Here is a 24788-nt window from a genome sequence, read left to right on the forward strand (position 1 = left end):
CAGTGAGCCACGGTGTAGGTTGCAGATGCTGCTGGGATCCTGCGTTGCTGTGGCTCTGGTGTAGGGCTGCATCTACAGCTCTGATTTGACCTCTAGCCTGGGAACTTCCACATGCTGCGGCTGCGGCCCTAAAAAAAAAAAAAATTCACATTATTATGTATATGTAGAATCTAAAATATGGCACAAATGAACCTGTGTATAAAACAGAAACAGACTCACAGGCATAGAGAAGAGACTTGTGGTTGCCAAGGGGGAGGGAGTGGGATGAATTGGGAGTTTGGGGGTAGTAGATGCAAACCATTACATTTAGGATGGATAAGCACTGAGGTCCTACTGTACAGCACAGACAACTATATCCAGTCTCCTGGGATAGATCATGATGGAAAATCATATCAAAAAGGATGTATGTATATATGTATGACTGAGTCACTTTGCTGTACAGCAGAAATTGGCACATTATAAATCAACTTTATTTTATTTTTATTTTTTTGTCTTTTTAGGGCCTCACCTGCAGCATATGGAAGTTCCCTGTCTAGGGGTTGAATTGGAGCTGTAGCTGCAGGACTCTCCCACAGCCACAGCTACCTACACTATAGCTCACGACAGCGTCGGATCCTTAACCCATTGAGTGAGGCCAGGGATCAAACCCTCATCCTCATGGATACTGTTTGGGTTTGTTACCCTGAGCTACAACAGGAACTCCAACTATATTTTAATTTAAACAAGGGAAACTTGGCCGCCCCCCCCCAAAAAAATGAAAAAAGAGAACATTGACAATATTGTACAACCATCACCACCATCTATTTCCAGAACTCTTTTCATCTTGCAAAATGGAAACTCAGTAGCCATCAAACTGACTCCCCACTTCCTTCTCCCCTCCAGCCCCTGGCAGCCACTGTTCTGCTTTTGGTGTCTATGAATTTGTTTTCTCTTAGGTACTTATTGTAACATAGTATTTGTCCTCTGTGTCTGGCTTATTTTATATAACATAATGTGCTCAGGGTTCATCCATATTGTAGTATTTGCCAGAATATCCTACCTTTTAAAAGCTGAGTAACATTCCATTGTACGTATATACTTTATCTTTTTATCCCCAGTGGACACTGGGGTTGCTTCTACCCCGTGGCTACTGTGAATAGTGCTGCTTTGAAGGTGGGTGTCCAAATATAGCTTTGAGTTCCTGCTTTCAATTCTTTTTTTAAAATGATTTTATTTTTTCTATTATAGTTGGTTTACAGTGTTCTGTCAATTTTCTACTGTACAGCAAAGTGACCCAGTCACACATACATATTCAATTCTTTTAGGTACATATGCCATTGGGTTTTTGAAAGCCATAGAGCTTTGAGGAAAAAAATTCCTGTGTGCCTTCTGCGGTGTCTGTAACCTTTAGGAGCGGCCTGACCAGCATACCCTGGGCATCTTGGGCTGCTGTGGCAGAAAGGAGGTGTCTGCAGCTGATGGTTACTGTTGTTGACCTGGCAGAGTCCCCGCCCGTCTGCTGTCTCAGCACTCGGGGCTGCTGAAAGCACTGGACAAACGCATGATTTAATGCTGCTGTTGATGCTACTTTTGGGATGTCCGCAGATGCACATTTTCCTATTTTATTGTGTAATTCTTGCTGCTAAAATGACCCTGCACAATGTGGAAACCGCAATCCAGCATCAACATGTGGCTTCCAGGAAAATAAAAATGTGGCAGGAAGAAACAGCAGCAGGAGAAAGAAGTTACTGGGAAGCGCTCACAAAATGAAATGCCTTGGGTGTTTTCTCATCCCGTCCCCCCCCACACCCCGCCCCACTTCCTTTAAGCTCCATATCGTTCAATGCAGCATTGTTTGTAATGGCAGAGACTGTAAATGACCTGAATGTCTATCAGTGGGAGATGGTTAGAGAAATCACAGGCCTCCACACCACGGGAGGCTTAGAGCTGTAAAAAGATGCTCGACTTCTCGGGAGAGAAAGAGCTACCAGGTAGTTAAGTGAAGTAACAAAGGCAGAATGCTGAGTAGACTGTATAGTATGCTGCTGTCCTTTGTGGAAAGAGGGAGCAAAAAAGACTGCGTGTGTGTGTGTGTGCATATAATACATTCTTATGCTTGTTGTATAGGTATATAATGAAACTCTGGAAAGATGCATAAGAAACCAATATCCGTGGTTATATTTGGGCATAGGAAGGGGATGTTCATAGTATCACTTGTTGGATGTATTTTTTATTTCTGAGCCTTGTGACTATATCACCTTTTGAAAATAGAGAAAGGGCTTGTATCTTCCCATCAGCCTGACCATGGGTGAGGCTCCAAATCTAAGTTAATTTGATTTAGAGGCAACAGACAGTGGCACGGTTTCTTGCAAAAAGAACGATCTCTGTTACAGGCTATTCAGAATTTATCTTTTGGTCAAGGAAACCAACAACTTCTGATTCTGACCCTAGAGATGCCGAGAGGAGATAAGAAGGGATGGTGCCCAAAGCTGCCCTCAACACCTGACCCTAAACTCTTGGGAGAAAGGGGAGAGAGGGGTCAAGGGCAAGAAACCAAAGCCAGGGTGGTCTGGGGCTGGCTTTACCTGGGCTTCTTCTTTCTCTTCTATCACCCTGGGCAATGCCAGATCCTTAACCCACTGAGCAAGGCCAGGGATCGAACCTGCATCCTCATGGATGCTAGTCAGATTCGTTAACTGCTGAGCCATAATGGGAACTTCAATTTAACTTTACATCTAAGAAACACAGGCTATACATTTTTTTGAATGTACACAGAACAGGCATAAAGCGATTTCTGTACTATGCCGTAAAGAAGGTCTCAGTGAATTTGAAATGAAATGGCTTCTGGCAGACATTGTATTGTGATAGAAATACAATAACATTATTAATCAGTATTAGAAAATGTGGTAGGAAGAATAATGGCCCTGAAAGGATGTGGACACCCAACTCCCTACAACCTGTGAGTATGTTACTTTATGTGGCAAAAGGGTCTTCGCAGGTGTAATTAGGGTAGAGACTGAGCTAATGAGGAGCCTGGATTATCCAGGTGAGCTGAATCTAATCACAAGTTTTTTGTTTTTGTTTTTTTTTTTCTTTCTAGGGCCTCACCCATGGCATATGGAAGTTCCCAGGCCAGGGGTTGAATCAGAGTTGCAGCACCAGACTACACCACAGCCACAGCCACACCAGATCCCAGCTCATCTGTGACCTACGTTGCAGCTTGTGGCAACTGCCGGGTCCTTAACCCACTGAGAGAGGCCAGGGATTGAACCCACATCTTCATGGATATTAATTAGATTCTTAACCTGCTGAGCCACAACAGGAACTCCAAATCATGAATTCTTAATAGGAGAGAAGTTTTCCCAGCTGGGGCAGAGGGGGACTGTGGAACAGAGAGGTGCGATGCGAGAAGGACTCCATCGGCCACCCCTGGCTTGGAAAATGGAAGCATGTGGCTGCAAGCCAAGGGCTGTGTGTGGCCTCTAGGGGCTGGGAATGACCCTCAGCTGACAGCCAGTAAGGAAACAAGGTCTCAGTCCTGCAACAAGAAACTGAATTCTGCCAAAGACCTGGAGACGCAAGAAGCAGTTCCTCCCCTATGGTCTCCAGGAAGGAGCGCAGTCCCGCTGACCCAGGGACGTTAGCAAGGTGAGACCCACGCTGTCCAAGTTCTGATCTCCCAAACTGTAAAATAATCCATGTGTGCTGTTTTAAAGCTACTAAGCTTGTGGTCATTGGTTACAGCAGCAAGAGAAAACTGATACAGAAGACTAGCTAAAAACAAACCCCATGTGCCTGGAAATTTTAAAATATATCACAGAGTCATTTCTGAGTTAAAGATGGTGTAGGGGTGTGTCAGTCATCTTTTGCTATGTAACAAATTATCCCAAAACTTAGTTGGTATGTGTGTGGGAAGCATTTTTCTTAAAATACACACACACACACACACACTTTTTTTTCTTATGGTTTTTTTAGGGCTGTGGCCGCCAGCCCACACCAGAGCCACAGCAATGCAGGATCCAAGCCACGACCGTGACCTCTACCACAGCTCACGGCAACGCTGGATCCTTAATCCACTGAGCGAGGCCAGGGATTGAACCCATAACCTCATGGTTCCTACTCGGATTTGCTAACCACTGAAGCATGAAGGGAACACACACACACACACACACACACATACACACACACACAAAAGGAACAAGGAGAAATAGCTAGAGTAGACCAATGACTATCAAGACACTTTAATCAAAAATTTCCCTTCACAACCCCAGGATACTGTTGATGGGACTATCAATTGGTGCAGCCACTATAGAAAACAGTATTGAGGTTTCTCAAAAAACTAAAATTGGAAGTTCCTGTCGTGGCTCAGTGGTTAACGAATCTGGCTAGCATCCATGAGGATGCAGGTTCAATCCCTGGCCTTAACTCAGTGGGTTAAGGATCTGGTGTTGCTGTGAGCTGTGGTGTAGGTTGCAGATGCAGTTCGGGTCCTGTGTTGATGTGGCTCTGGTGTAGGCCGGCAGCTACATCTCTGATTCCACCCCTTGCCTGGGAACCACCGTATGCTGCAGGTGCGGCCCTAAAATGACAAACAAAAACAAAAAAACAACTAAGATTGGAGCTCCCATATGATCCAGCAATTCCACTCCCAGGTATGTATCCCAAGAAAATGAAGACACTAATTTGAAAAGATACATGCACTCCATGTTCATAGAAGCATTATCTATAACAGCCAGGATACGGAAGCAGAGTAAGTACCATCAACAGATGAATGGAGAAAGAAAATGCTGTATGAACATACAATGGTATACTACTCAGCTGTAAAAAAAAGCAATGAAAATTTGCCATGTGCAACACCATGGACAGACCTGGAGCATATTATATTTGGTGAAATAAAACAGAAAGACAAATACTTCATGTTATCACTTATATGTGGAATCTAAAAAATAAGGCAAATGAATGACTACAACAAAATAGAAACGGACTCACAAATACAAAGAACAAATGAGTGGATACCACTTGGGAGAAGGCAGGGGTGAGGGGCAAGGTAGAGATAGAGAATTAAGAGGTGCAAACTACTATGTATAAAATAAGCTACAAGGAAATATTGTATAGCATGGGACTATAGACAATATTTTATAGTAATTTTAAATGAAGTGTAATCTTTAAAAATATTGAATTACTACGTTGTATATCTGAAGCTAATATAATATTATAAATCAACTATATTTCAATTAAAAACTTCCTTTGGAGTTCCTGCTGTGGCTCAGTGGGTTAAGAACGCTGCATAGTGTCCATGAGGATGTGGGTTCCATCCCTGGCCTCACTCAGTGAGTTAGGATCTAGCTGTTACTACAAGCTGCAGCATGGTTTGCAGATGCAGCTTGGATCTGGTGTTGCTGTGGCTGTGGCATAGGCTGGCAGCTGCAGCTCCAATTTGACCCCTAGCCTGGGAACTTCCATATGCCAACAAGTGCAGCAGTAAAAAGGGAAAAAAAAAAAAAAAAAGAAAAAAACTTCCCTTTACAAAATAATGAGGACCTGATGATGCGTTCTACCAAACTTTCAAGGAATAATTCTTTTATATACAAGTTTTCCAAAAATATAGAAAAAGAGGGAAAGTAGCTGTGCCTATTTTATTCAACCATCTAATATATAGCAGCTGGATAAGAACAGGGCAAGAAGAGAAAGGTATACAATTTTACATACAGACACAGACGCCAAAATCTTAAATAAAAATATTAGCTAATCAAATTAAATGATAGATTAAAAAAGGAACATATCATGGACAAGAAGGATTTATCCAAGGAATGAAAATCCGGTCAAAATCAGAAAACCGTATCAAAGAATGTGGCAGACACTCAGGGTGGCTTCCTCAGTAAACATTATCTGTCTTCCTAACCTCAGTTTTATTCATTTGTATAGAATGCCATCATGCTTAAGGAAGACAGTTCTTTCTCCCAGCTGTTTAGGCTGAACCATGGTGCTTTGAGCCATTCACGATAATCCCATTTCCTGCTGTTAACGGATTAGAAGAGGGTATATGACCAGTTCTCATCACTGGGGAAAGTCTGCTGGGAAAGAGAAAACAGGAAACAATCCACAAGGATCTCCACCTTCTCTCTTCACCCTCGCTTTCTATTTTTACGTGAGGGTATGTGAGGTTTTCGTGGTCTTTGGACTGTGACCATGAGGTGACATCCAGAAGAATTGGCCAACCTCGACATCTTCCTCCTTTGGCCTTATTGTAATGTGCAATACAAACCTCTTACGATTTAAGTCACGTTACTTGGTCATTCTAGTACTTGCATCCAAAAGCACCCTGATTCAATTTAACTTATGATGTTGATGGAAGAAGAAAAAGAATGATCATTTCAATGTATTTTTTAAAAAAGGAAATGGTTAGCCACACACACTGCAAAACACACAGTGAACAGCACATGAAATAGAACAGAGGTCTTGTCCAATATAGTGAGGTGGGGAGAAGAAGTAAGGGGCCTTGAAAAATATGACATCTTCCAGTCATTCTTCTTGTTCTCTAGCAGAGTCTTTGAATTTTAGCTGAGGCCTCAGCCACCTAGAATAAAGTCATTTCCTGGCTTCTCTTGCTGCTTTTGGCCAGTAGGTTGTAAGTGGGAGTTGTGTAGGCAACTTCTGACATGTTTCTTTTGTTTGTCCTGCTGCCGGGAGCATATTCAGGATGCCAGGAGCAACACCGTGGTACTGAGGATGAGGGGTACTTTCTAAGGCTGATGGACTAGCCTGGGTCCTAGATGACTGCAGAGCCATCCTACCAGATCCGAATTTCTCCTACATCCCAACTCTTACGTGAGAAAGAAATACATTTTTTTTTTGGCTGGGCCGGTGGCATGTCCAAGTTCCTGAGCCAGGGATGGAACCTATGCTATAGCAGTAACTTGAGCCATAGCAGTGACAATGCTGGATTCTTAACCCACTAGGCCACCAGGGAACTCCAAGAAGTATGTTTGTATCTTCTTTAAGCCACTGTTACTTTGTGTCTCTGTTGGATGCAGCTGAACCTAAATCATAGCTAATAGAGAACTGAAGAGACAAAATTATCCTGGGAGTTCCCCCTGTGGCACAGCAGGTTAAGGATCCGGCATTGTCTCTGCAGTGGCTTGGGTTGCTGCTGAGCCGCAGGTTCGATTCCTGGCTTGGGGAAATTCCATATGCCATGTGTGTGGCCAAAAAAAAAAAGAGGGAATTCCTGTCGTGGTTCAGTGGTAGCGAAGCCGATGAGTATCCATGTGGATGTGGGTTCGATCTCTGGTTTCGCTCAGTAGGTTAAAGGATCCAACATTGCTGTGAGCTGTGGTATAGGCTGCAGACATGGCTCAGATCCGGTGTTGTTGTGGCATAAGCCAGTAGCTGTAGCTCCAATTTGATCCCTAGCCTGGGAACTTCCATATGCCTCGAGTGCAGCATGGCCCTTACAAGCAAAAAAAAAAAAAAAAAAAAAAAAGAGAGACAAAATTATCCTTATTTAAAAACAGATGGTTTGAGAATTTATATAGTAAATCCGAGATAGTAAATAAAGTGTTAGAACTAACAAGAGAATTAAAAGTTCAGCAAGTTTGGGGGTATAAAATCAATAGTAACTTCTGCTCTAGAAATATCACATTATAAAATGTAAAAAAAAAACCCCAATACCAATTAAAATAGAGGAAAAAAAACCTCCAAACTCCACAAACCTATAAATTTTCTAGGAACTAACATAATAAAAATCTCAAGATCTTTATGAAGAAAAATTTGAAACTCTATTAGAAGATATAAAATGTAAACAAATGAGCTGTGGATGAGATGACAACATTATAAAACTATTGATTTCACTTCATTAATCTATAAATTCAATGCAATTCCAAGAGTATTTTGGGGATTTAATAAACTGACTCTGACTCTGCAATTCCAAGAGTATTTTAGGGATTTAATAAACTGACTCTGCAAATTAGATAAATGAATAAAACTTTAAGAATGACTAAGACATTTTAGGGGAAAAATGGAGGAAAGAAAAGGCACTTACACTACCAGATATTAGCGCGTATTATAGAATCAGGCGTAAAAACAGCTCCAGTGGAACAAAAGCGTCTAGAAATAGGCCCCATGTCAATGGAGATTTGGTATTTTATAGAGCTAGGGAAAGAGAGATTATTGGCAAATAATTTTGGGAAAATTGGGGCTGTTATCTGGGCCCTCAACTCTACCATATTCAGAAGTAAACTCTTGGCGGATTAATGACATAAAGATAAAAGTGCAACATCATAGGAAAAAATGTAGACAATTCTTTATGATCTTGGACGGGGAGGATTTCTTAATAGGATGCTCAAAGTATGCGCAATAAAGAAAAAATAGATTTGAATACATTAAAAATAGACTTTCTTGGCTGCTAAATAGGCAAATGTCGGTGTTCCTGTCGTGGCTCACTGGAAACGAATCTGACGAGTATCCATGAGGACGCAGGTTCCATCCCTGGCCTCACTCAGTGGGTTAAGGATCCAGCGTTGCTGTGAGCTTCCATGTAGGTTGCAGACACGGCTCGGATCTGGTGTTGCCGTGGCTGGTGGCTAAGGCTCAGATTTGGCCCTGATCCTGGGAGCCTCCATATACTGCAGGTGCGGCCCTAAAAAGACACACACACACACACACACACACTCACACTCAAAAGGCAAATGTCATCAAAGTAAATGAATAGGTGACAGCTGGTAATATAGTTGCAACATCTCTGGCTGAAAAACAAAATTAGCTTCCAGAACATAAAAAAATTTCATCTAAAAATCGGAATGGGACAGGGAAACAAATTCAGAAAAAAATAAAAAGGGGAACTACAGGAAGAGGAAGCCTGAAGGAATGGAAGTATACAAAGAGAGGTTCAACATCAGTCAGAAAACACCAATTTCAATAGTAATGAGGGCTTATGTCCATTTTTAAAAATTATTTTTATTTTTTTACAGAATAAAATACATACATTTACACACAATTACATTCACATAGATTATTATAACATGGATCTTAAGAAACAGATTAAGTGACTCCCACTGGAGAAGTGGAATAGATAATATGCTGAGACAAATAGGAAATTTATTCTATACTTTATCCCAATTTTATGGCTTTCATCTTTACTACTTAGTTTTATCTATTACATTTCAATTTTTCTTTAAAAATTAGCATTATATTAAATTGTTATATTATGCAACTAAAATTTATAAAGAAAGCCTCATATACCATTAAATATTTTATATAGCATAGTAAAAAGAATAAGTTAACTGGTGAGCATAACAAAAATAATACGCCCTCTGAAAATAAGTAAAATATAAAATGCATAATTTGGTTAAAAAACAGTGTAACTATATAAATATGTCCTCACAATTTGTTACATCTCATTGATTCTTCAATAAAGGCATTATACCATTCTAGGTGATGTGATAAACAAGACATTATAGACTTTACATTGTACCATGGAGAGAAATGGTTATTAATAATACAATTGTAGAACTGTATTATTTAATTGTACAGTGGCATTATTTAATTATAATTATCATAAGTTCTTTGATGGAGAGGAAATCAGAATCAGATCTAAGAAGACTGCAGCATTCCAAGAATGATGTCAAATGACCCCCTTCATGGTGGATTATGCACTTATTTACTATGAGATATATTTCTTCTCCAGACATTCCTTGTTTGTGTATCAATTGTAGATTTTTGGTTTGCAGTTATTCTGAAGTTTTGATGTAAGAGTCTATATGTATATGTGATTGTTTTAAGTTGTTGCTCTCTTAATTGCAAGTTCATCTCCGGTGTCCTGCATTTGTACCCACCTCTTCTCATGATTTCTGATTTTGGTGGCATAATTGTGCATGGATGATTTCGTATCTTTACTGTATATATACCTTTACTGGTGAGCCTCGTCATTTGTGGAATTTTTGTTTCCTTTTGCTGATCTTTTCTTTCCTGCCTAGAGAAGCTCCTTTAGTATTTGTTGTAAGGCTGGTTTAGTGTTGCTGAATTCTCTCAGCTTTTGCTTATCTGAGAAGGTTTTGATTTCTCCTTCAAATCTGAATGAGAGCCTTGCTGGGTAGAGTATTCTTGGTTGGAGGTTTTTTTCCTTTCATCACGTTAAGTATATCATGCCACTCCCTTCTGGCCTGCAGAGTTTCTGCTGAAAAATCTGCTGATATCCTTATTGGGGTTCCCTTGTATGTTACTTGTTTCTTTTCCCTAGCTGCTTTCAAGATTTTCTCTTTGTCCTTAATTTTGGTCAGTGTGATGATTATGTGTCTCGGTGTGTTCCTCCTTGGGTTTATTTTATATGGTACTCGTTGTGCCTCCTGGATTTGAGTGAGTGGTTCCTTTCCCATGTGAGGGAAATTTTTGGCTGTTATCTCTTGGAATATTTTTTGTGTCCCCTTCTCTCTCTCTTCTCCTTCTGGCACCCCTATAATACGGATGTTGGTGCATTTAACATTGTCCCAGAGTTCTCTGAGACTCTCTTCATTTGTTTTCCATCTTTTTTCTCTTTTCTGTTCTGCATCCATAATTTCCACTAATCTGTCCTCCACCTCGCTTATTCGCTTATTCGTTCTTCTGCCTCCTGTATTCTGCTGTTGGCTGCTTCTAGGGAGTTTTTTATTTCAGTTGTTGTATTTTGCATCTCTTCTTGTTTAAGTTTGATATCTTGTATCTCTTTGGTCAGTGTTTCCTGTAAGTTATCCATCTTTGCCTCCAGTTTATTTCCAATGTCTTGCATCATCTTCAGCATCGACAGTCTAAAGTCTTTTCTGGAGGCTAAGAATCTCCTGATCACTTAGCTGATTTTCTGGGGTTTTTCCTTTCTCCCTCATCTGAGTTATAGTTCTCTGTCTTTCCATTTTTATAGGTTTTTGGTGTGGTAACCTTTTTATAGATAATAGAGTTGTAGCCTCTCTTACTTCTGGTGTCTGCCCCCCTTGTGGCTGAAGTCGGTATGGGGGGCTTGCTATAGGCTTCCTGATGGGAGGGGCTGATGCCTGCCCACTGGTAGGTGGGGCTGATTCTAATCCCTCTGGTGGGTGGGGCTTAGTCTCTGGATGGGATTAGAGGCAGCTATGTGCCTGAGGGGTTTTTAGGTAGCCTGTTTACTGAGGGGTGGGGCTGTGATCCCACCTGGGTTGTTGTTTGCCCTGGGGCTTCTCAGCAGCTGACTGACGGGTGGGGCCAGATTTTCCCAAAATGGCCCCCTCCAGAGAAAGGCAGCTGCTGAATATTCCCGAGAGCTTTGCCTTCAATGTCCTTCCCTCACAACAAGCCACATTCACCCCTGTTTTCCCATGATGTCCTCCAAGAACTGCAGTCAGGTTTGACCTAGGTTCCTGTGGAGACCTCGCTCTGCCCTGGGACCTAGTGCACATGAAAGTCTGTGTGTGCCTTTTAAGAATGGGGTCTCCGTTTCCCCCAGTCCTGTGGAGCTCCTGCACACAAGCCCCACTGGCCTTCAATGCCAGATGCTCCAGGGGCTCTTTCTCCCAGTGCCCGATCCCCGCACGTGAGGGTTTGATGTGGGGCTCAGAACTCTCACTCCTGTAGGTGAATCTCTGTGAGCCAGTTAGTTTTCAGTCTGTGGAGCTTCCCACCCAGGAGGTATGGGGTTGTTTTTATCACGAAATCACCCCTCCTACCTGTGGATGTGGCCTCCTCTTTTTCTTCTGGAGTAGGGTATGGGTTTCCGGTCCATTTGGGTGGAGATGGCTCAGGCTTTAGTTGTGAATTTTGTTGTTTTTAGGAGAGAAGTTGAGCTCCAATCCTTCTATTCCGCCATCGTAATCCCGTCCCCAGCTTATGTCCATTTGATAACAACAACAAAAGTCTTTATGATTATGTCACTCTGTGTACAGGCTTTCAGAGGGCCCCTACTTAGGAGATAAAACACACACCCAGATGACCGGGGAGATGCACCACGCTCTCACCTCTCCACATGCCTCCTTTGCTTCCTCCCATCAGATCTGCATTTTAGTGCTACTCTAATGGCTCTGGAGATTGGAGAGAGGAGATGCTGGAGAAAGAATGACTACTTCCAAGACCACGGAAATAGAATAGGACAGAGATACCTCACGGAGGATACAGAGGAAGGATCAAAGTGAAGAAATACTACGATGGATGGAACGTGATGGAGGATGTGAAAAAAAGCATGTGTATAAATGTAGAAGGGGTCACCTTGCTGTACAGCAGAAACTGACAGAGCTTGTAAATCAACTATAATAAAAAAATAAAGTGAAGAAATACTGAGAAAGAAGGAAGGACCTGTGGTTGGGGGACAAGCGGTGGTTGTGAAAGGCTCTAAGGTTTGTCTTGGGCCACTTGTTGCTTAGCGGTGTCATCCGTGGAGATGGAAAGGAGAAAGCACAGATACGTTTCGCTCTGTTGAGGCTGAGATGTCCATGGACCTTCCCCTCTGTTGAGGAGGAGATGGACAGTTGCAATTGGCTATGAAGACTTGGCATTTAGACAAGTGATCTGGACAGACGTGTGGGTTTACACTTGTCATCACTCCGTACGAGGTGGTTAACGCCATTGGACTCAGTGAGACGGTTGACTGAATGAGAAAGCGCAATGGCTTTCCCTTGTTATTAAGGAAAATGCTGTTTCGAATCCGACTCGTCTCCATGAGGACGCAGGTTCCATCCCTGGTCTCACTCAGTGGGTTAAGGATCTGGCATTGCCGTGAGCTGTGGTGTATGTCACAGACACGGCTCGGATCCTGAATTATTGTGGCTGTGGTATAGACCAGCAGCTACAGCTCTGATTGGTCCCCTACCCTGGGAACCTCCGTATGCCACAGGTGAGGCCCTGAAAGTCTGAAAAAAGAAAAAAAGAAAGAAAGAAAGAAAATGCTTTCTAACCACTGTCATGACTACATTTTTGGGGTGGGGGGGCAGGAAGGAAGTTCCTGGGGTCAGGGCTTAAACCTTTGCCACAGCAGCAACAATGCCAGATCTTTAACCTGCTGAGCCACCAGGAAGCTCCTTGACTACAGTTTTTTGTTTTTTTTTTGGCAGGAATAGGATGATCTCCCACATCCAATTTGACCACCTCCTCATTTTTTAAAATTTGGTCACATGATAAAATTTGTCTCTTGTGTTAGAGTCAGATTTCATATGTTTGAAAAATTGCTAGTTGAAGTTAATAGTGGAGATAATTAAACTACTTTACCTGGAGATTCAAATTTGTGACCTTGGCCTCTTTAGTACTATGCTTTAATCTGCCTGAGACCTAATCACTGAATACCTGGCATGAAAATAAGTCAACTTGAAAGTGAATGAGCCTTCTTAATGTATTGTTTATTTGATGATATTTTGAATGAGTTGTAGTTTAAACTGATAATTGCTGTTACTAGAACATCCAGGATATTGATATATTCAAGGATTTATGATCTAGGGTTACTTTGAAGTACTTTGAAGTACTAATAAATATACAAATTCAAGTTGCAGAGGTCCCAGAAAAGTGCCATGAGCTAATTAGAGGCTCTTGATGTATGAACTATTGTGACATAATAGGAGTCATGGCTATGATTTTTCCATCAGGCTGTTATCCATGGGTAGTCTTTTAGTGCAGACTATGAGTTGAATTAAGAAGGCGGGCAAAAAGGGAGTTCCTGTTGTGGGTAGTGGAAATTAATCTGATTAGGAACCATGAGGTTGCGGGTTTGATCCCTAGCTTGCTCAGTGGGTTGGGACTCTGGTGTTGCCATGAGCTGTGGTGTGGGTTGCAGAAGTGGTTCAGATCCCACATCGCTGTGGCTGTGGTGTAGGCGGGCAGCTGTAGCTCCAATTGGACCCCTAGTCTGGGTACTTCCATATGCCGAGGGCGGCCCTAAAAACCAAAACAAACAAACAAACAAAAAACCAAAGTTGGCCAAAAAAAAAAAAAGGCATTTCCTTGTGGCTTAGTGGTTAAGGATCTGTTGTCATCATTGCCGTGGTTTGGGTTCAGTCTTTGATCCCTGGCCTGGGAATTTCTGCATGCTGCAGGCATGGCCAAAAAAGAAGAAGAAGAAGATGGCATTTGGAGACCTAGCTTCTCCACTTACCAAATGTGGGTCCTCTTAGGCTGTCTGCTCTGTGGTTAGAAGATGGCTAAGACAATTCTAAACACCCAGAAGCAGCAAAAGGGAGTCTTTCTTCCTGAATCTGAGTTCCTAAGAAAGCTTTCCCAGAAAACTGATGCACACTTTCCTTCATGTCTCAGTGACTAGCATTGCACTGCATGCTGGGTCCCGAGCCAGTCATTGGCAAGGGGCAGGGGTTGGTTATTATATTTGGTTAGACCATGTCTCTCATGTTTCACAAGGTCATGATCCTGGGTTGGGTCTATTTGTATCCACCATCATTTGGTCTTTTCATACTACAGACTTATTCTTTAAATTCTGGAAAATGTTCATGAAACATAGATAAGTTAATTGTCTTCCCTTCGGCTTTTCTGTGCTCTTCTCTGGCACCCCTCTTATGTGGGTGTTGAATCTCCTGGTCTGGTCAGCTGTTCTTATTTATCTAAACATTTTCATCCCTTTGGACTTTTGTCTTCTAAGTTTTTCATTTTGGCTCTGCTAAAAATTTAATTTCCAAGAGCCAGCCCCTCTTTTGTTCTTCTTGGTGCTCATTTGTATAGCATCCTGTTCTAATTTCATGGAGATAAAATATTTTCATTGTTATGAGAATATTAAATATGATGTTGAAGCTTTTCTTTTTCTTGTAGTACCTATTTCTTCTAAATTGATTTTTATTGTTTTTGATGTCTTTCTTTCTTTCCTTTTTTTTTTTTTTGTCTTTTTAGCACTGCAGCTGCGGCATATGGAGGTTCCCAGGCTAGGGGGTGAATCGGAGCTGTAGACGCCGGCCTACACCACAGCCACAGCAACACAGGATCCGAGCCACATCTTTGACCTACACCACAGCTCATGGCCACGCCGGATCCTTAACCCACTGAGCAAGGCCAGGGATCGAACCCAAAACCTTGTGGTTACTAGTCGGGTTTGTTAACCACTGAGCCACAGCAGGAACCCCTGTTTTTGGTGTCTTTTTTTGTTTATTGAGTAATAAATAATATTCCTGAGTAATATTCCATCGTGTATATTATCAGCTTGAGGCAAGTCATAGCTGGGAGAAGAGGAAAGGTTTCCTCATATCTGGAAAACAAAGATTAAAAGCCAGTAGTATTTTAGACATACAGTCACAAAATTATAAACCACACTCATCAGTTCATTCAGTCCCATAAAATTAATTTTCATTGACCTTGGTTTTTTTGTTAGTAGTTTTAGGAAGTCATCAGTTTTCCCATTAAAGTTTTTTTTAATTATTCAAATGAATTTATCACATCTGTAGTTATATAATGATCATAACAATTCAATTTCACAGGATTTCCATCCCATAACCCAAGCACATCCCCACCCCCCAAACTGTCTCCTTTGGAGACCATAAGTTTTTCAATGTCTGTGAGTCAGCATCTGTTCTGCAGAGAAGTTCAGTCTGTCCTTTTTTCAGATTCCACATGTCAGTGAAAGCATTTGATGTTGGTGTCTCATTGTATGGCTGACCTCACTTGGTATGATAATTTCTAGGTCCATCCATTTTGCTAAAAATGCTGGTATTTCATTCATTTTAATGGCTGAGTAATATTCCATCGTGTATATGTACCACATCTTCTTGATTCACTCCTCTGTCGATGGACATTTAGGTTGTTTCCATGTCTTGGCTGTTGCAAATAGTGCTGCAATGAACATCGAAGTACATGTGTCTTTTCGAGTCATGGTTTTCTCTGGATACATGCCCAGCAGTGGGATTGCTGGATTGAATGGTAGTTCTATTTTGAGTTTTCTGAGGAATCTCCATACTGTTTTCCACAGTGGTTGCCCAATTTACATTCCCACTAACAGTGTACTAGGGTTCCTTTTTCTCCACACCCTCTCTAGCACTTATTGTTTGTTGACTTTTTGATGTGGTCATTCTGGCTGGTGTAAGGTGGTAACTCAGAGTGGTTTTGATTTGCATTTCCCTAATAATGAGTGATGTTGAACATCTTTTCATGTGTTTCTCGTCCATCTATATGTCTTCTTTGGAGAACTGTCTGTTTAGATATTCTGCCCTTTTTTTGATGGGGTTGTTTGTTTTTTTGGTATGGAGCTGCAGAAGGTGTTTATAAATTTTGGAGATTAATCCCTTGTCAGTCGATTCACTTGCAAAGATTTTCTCCCATTCTGTGGGTTGTCTTTTTGTGTTGTTTAGGGTTTCCTTTGCTGTGCAGAAACTTTGAAGTTTAATTAGGTTCCATTTGTTTATTTTTGTTGTTGTTGTCAATACTCTGATAGGTGGATCTGAGAAGATGTTGCTGTCGTTTATGTCAGAGAGTGTTTGGCCTATGTTATCCTCTAGGAGTTTGATAGTGTCTGGTCTTATATCTAGGTCTTTAATCCATTTGGAGTTTGTTTTTGTGTATGGTGTTAGGACGTGTTCTAATTTCATTCTTTTCCATGTGGCTGTCCAGTTTTCCCAGCACCACTTATTGAACAAGCTGTCCTTTCTCCATTGTATATTCTTGCCTCCTTTGTCATAGATGAGTTAGCTGAGGGTGCGTGGGTTGAATTGTGGTCTTTCTATCCTGTTCCACTTATCTCTATTTCTGTCTTTGTGCCAGTATCATATGGTTTTGATGACTATTGCTTTGTAGTATAGTCTGAAGTCAGGGGGCCTGATTCCTCCAGCTCCATTTTTCTTTTTTAGGATGTCTTTTGCTCTTCTGGGTCTTTTGTGCTTCCAAACAAACTTTAAAATATTTTGTTGAAGTTCTGTGAAAAATGTCCTTTGTAACTTGATAGGGATTGCATTGAATCTGTATATTACCTTAGGTAGTGTAGTCATTTTGATAATATTAACTCTTCCAATCCATGAGCATGGTATATCTTTCCATCTATTTGTGTCATCTTTGATTTCTTTCATCTGTGTCCTATAGTTTTCAGGGTACAGGTCTTTTGTCTCTTTAGGTAGGTTTACTCCTAGGTATTTTATTCTTTTGGATATGATGGTAAATGGTATTGCTTCCCTAATTTCTCTTTCTGCTATTTCATTGTTAGTGTATAGAAATGCCATCGGGAGTTCCCGTCGTGGCGCAGTGGTTAACGAATCCGACTAGGAACCATGAGGTTGCGGGTTCGATCCCTGCCCTTGCTCAGTGGGTTAAACGATCCGGCATTGCCGTGAGCTGTGGTGTAGGTTGCAGACGCGGCTCGGATCCCGTGTTGCTGTGGCTCTGGCGTAGGCCAGTGGTTACAGCTCCGATTCAACCCCTAGCCTGGGAACCTCCATATGCCGCGGGAGCGGCCCAAGAAATAGCAACAATAACAACAACAACAACAAAAAAAAAAAAAGACAAAAAGACCAAAAAAAAAAAAAAAAAAAAAAAAAGAAATGCCATCGATTTCTGTGTATTGATTTTGTATCCTGCAACTTTGCCAAATTCATGGATGAGCTCTAACAGTTTTCTGGTAGAGTCTTTAGGGTTCTCTAGGTATAGTATCATGTCATCTGCAAATAGGGATAGTTTTACTTCTTCCTTTCCAATTTGGATTCCTTTTATTTCTTTTACTTCTCTGATTGCTGTGGCTAGGACTTCCAAAACTATGTTGAATAGTAGTGGCGAGAGTGGACATCCTTGTCTTGTTCCTGATCTCAGTGGGAATTCTTTCATCTTTTCACCATTGAGAATGATATTCGCTGTGGGTTTGTCATATATGGCCTTTATTATGTTGAGGTAGGTTCCCTCTACGCTCACTTTCTGGAGGGTTTTTATCAGAAATGGGTGTTGGATTTTGTCAAAGGCTTTTTCCTTGTCTATTGAGAGGATCATATGGTTTTTGTTCTTCAGTTTGTTAATGCGGTGTATCACACTGATTGATTTGTGAATATTGAAGAACACTTGCATCCCTGGGATAAATCCCACTTGATCATGATGTATAATACTTTTAATGTATTGTTGGATGCACTTTGCTAGTATTTTGTTGAGGATTTTTGCATCGATGTTCATTGGTGAAATTGGCCTGTAGTTTTCTTTTTTTGTGGTATCTTTGTCTGGTTTTGGCACCAGGGTGATGGTGGCCTCATAGAATGAGTTTGGGAGTATCTCTTCTGCAATTTTTTGAAATAGTTTCAGAAATAGAGGTGTTAGCTCTTTAAATGTTTGATAGAATTCGCCGGTGAAGCCATCTGGTCCTGGACTTTTGTTTGTTGAAGTTTTGTAATCACAGTTTCAATTTCAGTTCTTGTGATGGGTCCATTCATTTTTTATATTTCATCTTGGTTTAGTCTTGGAAGATTGTACTTTTCTCAGAATTTGTCCATTTCTTGTAGGTTTTCCATTTTATTGGCATATAGTTTCATGTAGTAGTTTCTTATGATCCTTTGTATTTCTGTGATGTCTGCTGTTACTTCTCCTTCTTCATTTCTAATTTTATTGATTTGAGTCCTCTCTCTTTTTTGCTTGATAAGTCTGGCTAAGGGTTTATCAATTTTGTTGATCTTTTCAAAGAACCAGCTTTTCGTTTCATTGATCTTTTCTATGGTTTTCTTTGTTTCTAGTTCATTGATTTCTGCTCTGATCTTTATGATTTCTTTCCTTCTACTAACTTTAGGTCTTGTCTGTTCTTCTCTCTCGAGCTGCTTTAGATGTAAAGTTAGCTTGTTTATTTGAGCTTTTTCTTGTTTCCTGAGGTGGGCTTGTATTGCTATAAACTTTTCTCTTAGAACAGCTTTTGCTACATCCCATAGGTTTTGGAGTGTCGTATCTTTGTTGTCATTTGCTTCTAGGTATTTTTTAATTTCCTTGTTGATTTCTTGAGTGATCCATTGGTTGTTTAGTAGCATGTTGTTTAGTCTCCATGTGTTTGTGTTTTTTGCAGTTTTTTTCTTGTTGTTGATTTCCAGTCGTATATCGTTGTAGTCAGAAAAGATGCTTGATATGATTTCAATTTTCTTAAAGTTACCGATGTTGGATTTGTAGCCCAGGATGTGATCAATCTTAGAGAATGTTCCATATGCACTTGAGAAGAATGTGTGTTCTGTTGCTTTTGGATGCAATGTCCTGTAAATATCTATTAAGTCCATCTGGTTTAATGCATCATTCAGGGCCTGTGTTTCCTTATCAATTTTCTGTCTGGTCTATCTGTCCATTGCTGTAAGTGGGGTGTTAAAGTCCCCCACTATGATTGCGTTATTGTCGATTTGTCCTTTAAGGTTGTTAGCAGTTGTCTTATATATTGTGGTGAAGCTAGGTTGGGTGCATAGATATTTAAAATTGTTATATCTTCTTCTTGGATTGATCCTTTGATCATTATGTAATGTCCTTCTTTGTCCTTTAAAATATTCTTCATTTTAAAGTCTATTTTGTCTGATATGAGTATTGCTACTCCAGCTTTCTTTTGATCCCCGTTTGCATGAAATATTTTCTTCCATCCTCTCACTTTCAATTTGTATGTGTCCCTAGAAGTGAAGTGGGTCTCTTGAAGACAGCATATATTTGGGTGTTATTTGTATCCATTCAGCCAGTCTATGTCTTTTGGTTGGGGTGTTTAGTCCATTCACATTTAAGGTAATTATTGATATGTATGTTCTTACTGCCATTTTATTAATTGCTTTGGATTTGTTTTTGCTGCTCTTTTTCCTTTCCTTCTTCTCTTGTTCTTTTCTGCCTATAGAAGTTCCTTTAGTATTTGTTGTAAGGCTGGTTTAGTGTTGCTGAATTCTCTCAGCTTTTGCTTATCTGAGAAGGTTTTGATTTCTCCTTCAAATCTGAATGAGAGCCTTGCTGGGTAGAGTATTCTTGGTTGAAGGTTTTTTCCTTTCATCATGTGAAGTATATCATGCCACTCCCTTCTGGCCTGCAGAGTTTCAGCTGAAAAATCTGCCAATAACCTTACCGGGGTTCCCTTGTATGTTACTTGTTTCTTTTCCCTAGCTGCTTTCAAGATTTTCTCTTTGTCCTTAATTTTGGTCAGTGTGATGATTATGTGTCTCGGTGTGTTCCTCCTTGGGTTTATTTTATATGGTACTCGTTGTGCCTCCTGGATTTGAGTGAGTGGTTCCTTTCCCATGTGAGGGAAATTTTTGGCTGTTATCTCTTGGAATATTTTTTGTGTCCCCTTCTCTCTCTCTTCTCCTTCTGGCACCCCTATAATACGGATGTTGGTGCATTTAACATTGTCCCAGAGTTCTCTGAGACTCTCTTCATTTGTTTTCCATCTTTTTTCTCTTTTCTGTTCTGCATCCATAATTTCCACTAATCTGTCCTCCACCTCGCTTATTCGCTTATTCGTTCTTCTGCCTCCTGTATTCTGCTGTTGGCTGCTTCTAGGGAGTTTTTTATTTCAGTTGTTGTATTTTGCATCTCTTCTTGTTTAAGTTTGATATCTTGTATCTCTTTGGTCAGTGTTTCCTGTAAGTTATCCATCTTTGCCTCCAGTTTATTTCCAATGTCTTGCATCATCTTCAGCATCGACAGTCTAAAGTCTTTCCTGGAGGCTAAGAATCTCCTGATCACTTAGCTGATTTTCTGGGGTTTTTCCTTTCTCCCTCATCTGAGTTATAGTTCTTTTATAGGTTTTTGGTGTGGTGTCCATTAGCGTTTTATAATTTCTCACTCAGTTCAGTGGAATCATCTAAAAGTTATCAGAAATCTATATTTGTCAAAAGTCCTTTTATAAATCTTCGTCGAAGTCTACATTTTAAAAAAGCATCAGAGGAAATCAAACTGCCTATGCATATTAATAACAAAAGACTTACAAGGGCATCGTGAAAGATCGGATTATAATTGTCAATGAAATTCGGTTATTTCTGTCACATACAACATTTTAAGATAATAGCTAGAATTATGAATGAACATATCAGGACATTTCAAATTTTAGTAATTTCATGTGATAATTACTCATACAGTGGGTAATTATAATTACCCTAAGGTTTATTATCACTCATTTAACAATGTTTCCCACATTATTTAACATTTGGTGTCTTTCATGTTAAGGATTTTCTTCAAATATCAGGTAATAATTTTTGGCATTGAGACACTAAGAACCCCTGTATGACTGGGCTTATTCATTGAGCTCCTCACCTTGGGGGTGGAGGTGGGGCTAGTTCACTGGGTATTCTTGGATTCTTCCTATTCTCCTAACTATCTTTATGTATTCTCTCTTGAGTTGAACAGAGAAATTTTTTTTTTTTTTTTTTTTTTTTTTTTAGGGCTGTATCTGTGGCGTATGGAGGTTCCCAGGCCAGCGGTCCAATTGGAGCTGCAGCTACCAGCCTATGCCACAGCCACAGCACCACCAGATCCGAGATTTGTCTGTGACCTACACCACAGCTCACAGCAACACGGGATCCTTAACCTGCTGAGGGAGGCCAGGGATTGAACCCAAAACCTCGTGGTTCCTAGTTGGATTTGTTTCTGCTGCGCCACCACAGGAACTCCCAGAGAAGTTTTTTGTTGTTGTTGTAGTTTGCTTGTTTTTCATACCCATGGCACGTGGAGGTTCCCAGACCAGGGATCAAACCCAAGTCACAGCAGTGACCCAAGCGGCTACAGTGACAAGTCTGGATCCTTAACCTACTGGGCCTGAGGAGAAGTGAAGAATTTTAAATCTCCTCTTTGGGATGTAGAAGCCTGGTTTCCCCTGGGTTCTGAGGAGAGGAGAGCTATCTCAACATTAACATGTAAATTCTTACTTAATCTTATTTTTAGTATCTTACTCTGTCCTTTGACTGTGGTTGGTGTCTCCATCTTTTTTACTCACTCCAGTGAATCAACCTCTCATTTTCTGCCAGGGTAGGGCAGGGGCAGCTGCTGAAACGCATGGAGTTGGGGGGAGCATCTAGGGGATCCTACTATTTCTTTTTCTATACCCTTTCTCTTGAGTAGGTTCAGTTAAAAACATTTTTTATAGATTTTTATTTTTTCTATTACAGTTGATTTACAATGTTTGGTCAATTTCTGCTGTACAGCAAAGTGACCCAATAATGCATCAATATATACATTCTTTTTCTCACATTATCCTCCATTGTGTTCCATCACAAGTGACTGGAGGAGTTCCCGTCATGGCTCAACGTTTAACGAACCTGACGGGCACCCATGAGGACGCAGGTTCGATCCCTGGCCTTGCTCAGTGGGTTAAGGATCCGACATTGCCATGAGCTGTGGTGTAGGTTGCAGACGCGGCTCGGATCCCAAGTTGCTGTGGCTCTGGTGTAGGCCGGTGGCTACAGCTCCAATTCGACCCTAGCCTGGGAACCTCCATATGCCTCAGGTGTGGCTCTGAAAAGACAAAAAAAGACAAAAACAAACAAACAAAACAAGTGACTGGACACAGTTCTCTGTGCTATACAGCAGGATCAGTAGTTTTAGAATTACGGAAAAACTGAGGAGTTAGTATATAGGGTTCCCATATACCCATCCCTCAGTTTCTACTATTATTAGCATCTTACCTTGGTATGATACATTTGTTACAAGTAATGAACTGATAATGGTACATTATTATCAACTAAGGTTCATTGTTTAGATTTCTTTCTTTCTTTCTTTCTTTCTTTCTTTCTTTCTTTCTTTCTTTCTTTCTTTCTTTCTTTCTTTTTTTTTAGGGCTGCACCCTCAGCATGTGGAAGTTCCCAGGCTAGGGGTCGAATCATTGCTGCAGCTGCCGGCCTACACCAGAACCACAGCAACACAGGATCCGAGCCACATCTGCGACATACACCACAGCTCACGGCAATGCCAGATCCTTAACCCACTGAGCGAGGCCAGGAAGAGAATGTGCATCTTCATGGATACGAGTCGGATTTGTTTCCACTGAGACATGACGAGAACTCCCTCTTTAGTTTTTTAAATGTCTTTCTTCCATTCTAGGGTCTCATTTAAGACACTACGTTACTTTTGGCTGACATATCTCTTTAGGCTCCTCTTGGCTAAGGAAATTTCTTAGACTTTCCTTGTTTTGATGACCTTGAATATACACTACTGGTAAGGTATTTTGTAGGATGCCCCACTATTGAAATGTGTCTGATGTTTTTCTCCTGGTAAGGCTGGGGGTACTGGCTATTGGGAGGAAGCATTGATAACGAATGTGCCATTTTCATTGCATCATATCCACTGTACATACTATTAACATGATTTATCTGTTTTTGCTGGCCTTGATCACGTGGATGAGACAGTCCCGTCAGCTTTCGTTATTGTAAGTTACTCCCTGCCACCTCCATTTCCATACTATGCCCTTGGGAAGGAGGGTACCTGGCACAGCCCAGACTCAAGGGTGAGAGCTATACTAATTAATTCTTTTTTATAAAAAATTAAAATAGTTAATGATTCGGCGTTGCCGTGAGCTGTAGTGTAGGTTGCAGACGCGGCTCGGATCCCAAGTTGCTGTGGCTCTGGCGTAGGCCGGTGGCTACAGCTCCGATTAGACCCCTAGCCTGGGAACCTCCATATGCCGCGGGAGCGGCCCAAGAAATAGCAAAAAAAAAAAAAAAAATACAGAAAAAATTAAAATATAATTAATTTACAGTAGTGGACCAATTTCTACTGTACAGCAATGTGACCCAGGCACACATATAAATACATTCTTTTCTTTTTCCTTTTTTTTTTTTTAGGGCCGTGCCAGTGGCATGTGGAGGTTCCCAGGCTAGGAGTTGAATTGGAGCTACAGCTGCTGGCCTACACCACAGCCACAGCAACATGGGATCCAAGCCGTGTCTGCAACCTACACCACAGCTCAGGGCAATGCTGGATCCATAACCCACTGAGCGAGGCCAGGGATAGAACCCGAAACCTCATGGTTCCTAGTTGGTTTCCGATGCAGCACAATAAGAACTCCAAACATTCTTTTCTTAAACAGACTTTCAACCTAATCCTTTACTCCACTTCCAGGGGTACCTGGTGCTGCCAATTCATGAGACTTTTTGAGCCTCTGAAGAACAAATTATATGGCCTCATGGATTTTTCCGCTATTGGCTTATGATTCAACTTTCTTTTACCTTCGGTTTGAATTGATTTCCTGGTTCTGAATTTTGGTTGCTATTGTCTCCTCTGTTTTCCTTGGCCTTGTGCTATTTTTGCTGTTGTTTCGGATCCTTTTTTTTTTTTTTGTAATTTTCAGGAGGGTATTAGGAAGGAGCAATGGTGTGATAATTTTGAAAACATGTCTACAAATTCTTTGATACTATTCCCTTCCAGAGGTGGAGCTGAATTCCTCACTCTTTGTGTGTGGGCTGGACTTAGTATTTTGCCTCTAACGAATAGAATATGGCAGAAGTGATGATATGTCACTTCCGAGATTAGGTTGTAAAAAGACTGTGGCTTCTGTCTTGGATGCACGTTCTTGGTCTCTCAGATGACTTGCTCTGGGGGGAAGAAGCTAGCTGCTACTTTTTGTGAGCAGCCCTATGGAGAGGCTGGCACAGTAAAGAACTAATGCCTCCAGTCAACAGGTGCAAGAAACTGAAACTTAAAAACAATTACATGAGCTTGCAATTTGATTCTCCAGTCCCATTTTAGACTTGAGGTGACTGTAGCCTTGATTGCAACCTTCTGAGAGACCCTGAAACAGATTTCCCTCAGCTAAGCCACTTTTGGATTCCTGATCCTCAGAATCTGTGTGATGTAACAAATAATTATTGTTTTAAGCTGCTAGGTTTCAGGTTGATTTGTTATGTAGCAACATGCAACTAATATAAGAGGTAAATCACAAATGGAGACTTTATTTATTTTGTTTTTTAGGGCCGCACCTGAGGCATACGGAA

General features: G+C 41.0%; 1 protein-coding gene across 1 annotated transcript in view; it reads right to left on the minus strand.

The window, feature by feature from the left end:
• Window positions 1–12982, minus strand: part of MCMBP (minichromosome maintenance complex binding protein) — a 174015-nt gene extending 161033 nt beyond the window's left edge. The window contains exon 1 of the mRNA XM_084992917.1: window positions 12942–12982. The gene's annotated coding sequence lies outside the window, so the exon portion shown is untranslated. The remainder of the gene's footprint in view (window positions 1–12941) is intronic.
• Window positions 12983–24788: the final 11806 nt, after the last annotated feature.

This window comes from Sus scrofa, chromosome 14 (genome assembly GCF_054392235.1).
Source record: "Sus scrofa isolate SSC_HxYL_T2T_F1_AM1 chromosome 14, Sscrofa_HxYL_maternal_Yorkshire_Landrace_v2.0, whole genome shotgun sequence".
Classification (NCBI taxonomy): Eukaryota; Metazoa; Chordata; class Mammalia; order Artiodactyla; family Suidae; genus Sus; species Sus scrofa.